This window comes from Chiloscyllium plagiosum, chromosome 3, assembly GCF_004010195.1.
Source record: "Chiloscyllium plagiosum isolate BGI_BamShark_2017 chromosome 3, ASM401019v2, whole genome shotgun sequence".
Taxonomy (NCBI): domain Eukaryota; kingdom Metazoa; phylum Chordata; class Chondrichthyes; order Orectolobiformes; family Hemiscylliidae; genus Chiloscyllium; species Chiloscyllium plagiosum.
Genome location: NC_057712.1, coordinates 8938681 through 8943055, shown reverse-complemented (window position 1 = coordinate 8943055; position 4375 = coordinate 8938681).

The window sequence follows — 4375 nt, the reverse complement described above, 5'->3', positions numbered from 1 at the left end:
GCGTCTGGTGGTGAGGGAGCGGCGGTGAAGGAGGCCCAAGACCTCCATGTCCTCGGCAGAGTGGGAGGGGGAGTTGAAATGTTGGGCCACGGGGCGGTGTGGTTGATTTGTGTGGGTGTCCCGGAGATGTTCCCTAAAGCACTCTACTAGGAGGCGCCCAGTCTCCCCAATGTAGAGGAGACCCCATTGGGAGCAACGGATACAATAAATGATATTAGTGGATGTGCACGTAATACTTTGATGGATGTGGAAGGCTCCTTTAAATCCTGCCCTGGTTTGGCCTTACCAAAACGCAACACCCCACATTTATCTCAACTCTATCTGCCATTCCTCACCCCATGGGCACATCTGAGTAAGATTGTGTTGTACTCTGAGGTAATCATCTTCACTGTCCACTACATCACTTACTTTGGTGTCACAGAACATAGAACATCGAACATAGAACATAGAACAATACAGCACAGAACAGACCCTTCGGCCCTCAATGTTGCGCCGACCTGTGAATTATTCTCAGCTCATCCCCTACACTATCCCACCATCATCCATGTGCTTATCCAAGGACAGTTTAAATCTCCCTAATGTGGCTGAGTTAACTACATTAGCAGGCAGGGCATTCCACACCCTTACCACTCTCTGAGTAAAGAACCTGTCTCTGATAGTTGTCATAAATCTATCACCCCTTAATTTGTAGTTACGTCCCCTCGTACAAGCTGACGTCATCATCCTAGGAAAAGACTTTCACTGTCTACCCTATCTAACCCTCTGATCATCTTATATGTCTCTATCAAATCCTCTCTTAGCCTTCTTCTTTCCAATGAGAACTGAGAAATGAGTCTCTCAGCCTTTCCTCATAAGACCTTCCCTCCAGACCAGGCAACATCCTGGTAAATCTCCTCTGCACCCTTTCCAATGCTTCCACATCCTTCCCGAAATATGGCGAACAGAACTGTACACAATATTCCAAGTGCGGCTGCACTAGCGTTTTGCTAACTCATCTGCAAACTTACTAACCATACCTCTTATATTCACATCTAAATCATTCATATAAATGTTGAAAAGCAGTGGACCCAGCACTGATCCTTGTGGCACACTGTTGGATACAGGCCTCCAATCTGAAAAAAAAACTGTACACCACCACTCTGTCCCCTGCCTTCACACCAATTTTGTGCCCAATTGACTCGCTCACCCTGGATTCCATGTCGTCTAACTTTACTAACCAACCTACCATGCGGAAAGTTGTCAAATGCTTTGCTGAAGTCCACATCCACTGTTCTGCCTTTATCAGTCTTCTTTGTCAGCTCTTCAATAAACTCAATCACGTTAGTGAGAGACGACTTCCCATGCATAAAGCCAATGTGTCTATCCCTAATCAGTCCTTGCCTTTCCAAAAGCATGTAAATCCTATCCCTCAGAATCCCCTCCAACAACTTATCTACCACTGACATCAGGCTCACCAGTCTATAGTTCCCTGGCTTTTCCTTACAGCCTTTCTTAAATAATGGCACCACATTAACCAACCTCCAGTCTTCCAGCACCTCACCTCTGGCTGTAGAATTTCAACTTTTTGATCAGTTTTATCCTTTTCCATAACTATGATATAAATATTTCAGCAGGGGACTTAGCCATCTCTTAGGCAGAAGTGTGAACTGCAGATGTTGGAGATTAAAGTGGTGTTGGAAAAGCACAGCAGGTCAAGCAGCATCCGAGATGCAGGAAAATCGATGTTTCGGGCAAAAGCCCTTCATCAGAAATGGACGATGAAGGGCTTTTGCCTGAAACATCGATTTTCCTGCTCCTCGGATTCTGCCTGAACTACTGTACTTTTCCAGCACCACTCTAACCTGAGCCACCTCTTCCCTAGTTTCCCAGAAAGCTCTGGGAAACACCTGATCAGGTCCTGGTGATTAATCTACCTTTCTGTGTTTTCAGACCTCCAGCACCTCCTCTTCTGCAATGTAAACTCTTTTCAAGATATCACTGTTTATTACTCCAAGTTCTTTAGCTTCCATATCCTCTCCACAGTAAATACTGATGCAAATTATTTGTTTTGCATCTCACCTATTTCCTGTCATTCCACGCATAGATGGCCATGTTGATATGAAAGGGGCCCAATCCTCTTCCTTGTTAATCTTTTGCCCTTAGTGTATTTATAGAATCTCTGAATTCTTCTTAACCATTTTTTCCAAAGCTATCTCACAGCCCTGTTTTGAGTACTGCCCTTATATGCTTTTATGGATTCACTCAATTCCAGCTGTCCATACCTGATATATGCCTCTTTTTTCTTGACCAGATGCTCAGTTTCCCTAGTCATCCAGCATTCCCCACACCTACCAGTCTTTCCTTTTGCCCTAACAGGAATATACTGCCTCTAAATTCTTGCTATCTCTTTCTTCCCAAGCATCCCTTTCGTTGCAAATAGCCTCCCCCGATCAACTAAAACTGTCAAAATTGGCCTTACTCCAATATAGAACTTCAGCTTTTTGATCAGTTTTATCCTTTTCCATAACTACGTTAATAGAGTGATGATCACTTGCCCCAGAGTGCTCCCCCACTAACACCTCAGTCAGTTGTCCTGTCTTATTTCCCAACAGAAAGCCAAGTATTGCTCCTTCTGTAGTAGGTACATCCACATATTGAATATGAAAGTTTTCTTGTACCCACTTAATTTCTCCCCATCTAAGCCCTTAACACTATGACCCAGTCTAAATTTGAAAGTTAAAAATCCCTTACCATCATAATACAGACAGAAATCCCTTTCCCGAAATGCTCGGGACCAGCTGTTTTTCAGAATTTGAAATTTTTCGGTTTTCAGAATAGTGACAGTTTAAAGGTGAATTTTTTAAAAATCTTACTGGAGAAGCAGACTTCTAAGTACATGCTTGGCCATGCCCTCCCCCCCCATTCACCCCCAGTCGCATCTGAGTGACACGCATCGATTGGGTGTCAACTTGGGGGTGTTCAGAGAGAGAGAGAAAAACCCCAGGCCTGCTGGTGCTTGGCCATGCCCCCTCACGTCACACACATCGAATGGCTGTTGACTTGGGTTAACTACTGGCTCACCAAACAACCTTGTTAATGAGAAAAAAACTTCACCAAAAAACCTTCGGATTTCAGAGCTTTTTGGTTTTTGGATGTTTGGATAAATGATCTTCTACCTGTACTATTTTTCTTACAGATATCTGAGATCTCCTTACTTATTTGCTTCTCAATTTCCCACTGACTATTGAGGAGGCCTATAATGCAATCCCAACAAAGTGAGCATCCTTTTCTCATTTCTCAGTTCCACTCATATAACTTTACTGGACAATCTCCTTGGAATATTCTCCCAAAGTACAGCCATAATGTTCTCCCTGACCAAAATCACTGGTCCCCTTAAACACAGAGATGGCCTGAAGATCATGAAGGAGGATTCTTTATTTACCTGGCATTATGTCTTTATAAACATGAAAGGAAATTAAGGTCAAACCAGAGAACTGGATCATTTATTTGGAATTAACACTGCAGTGCATGTCTAGTTGAGGAAATCTTTTGTCTTATCTATTCCTTTTATCATGACACCCTTTTGTGGAAAGACACTCCAAACCTTCAGAGTAGATCTGCTTGGTTGTTTGACCTCCCCTATTGGTGCATTCTCTCACTGTCAACACTTGCTCCTTGATGTCCCATTAAACAGGCAATATGGTCTGAAGGTGCACGAGATGTGGAAGTAATCGTGCACACAGATTAGATTGATGGAAGAGAGAACCCCAGTTGTCCCACATCATGGTTAGGATTCTGATGGTGATCTTGCCGCCACCCAGAGACATCATGCTAGTAGAACAAAGAATCCCTGCTTCAGCTTTACTAGATTTAGATTCAATTCCCTACAGTATGGAAACAGGCCTTTTGGCCCAACAATTCCACACTGACCACCTGAAGAGTAACCCCGACCCATTCCCCTTTATTTACCTAACCTATATACCCCTGAACACATAAGGCAATTTAGCATGATCAATTCACCTAACCTGCATACGTTTCGATTGTGGGAGGAAACCCACACAGACACAGGGAGAACGTACAAACTCCAGGCAGGCAGTCGTCTGAGATGGGAATTGAACCCAGGTCCCTGGCACTGTGAGGCAGCAGGGCTAACCACTGTGCCACACTCTGGTATTTAGAAGATCTAATTCAGGTGTGAAAGATGCTAAAGGGGATTGACAAAGTAGATACAGAATGTATGTTTCCTCACGTGGAGCAATCTATAAGGAGAGGTTATAGTTTTATGATAAGGGTTAGCAGATTTAAAGCAGAGATGAAGAAAAATTACTTCGCTTCAAAAGTCTTGAAACTGTGGAATACTACCCCAGTGTGCTGGGACATTTAATAAATTTAAGGA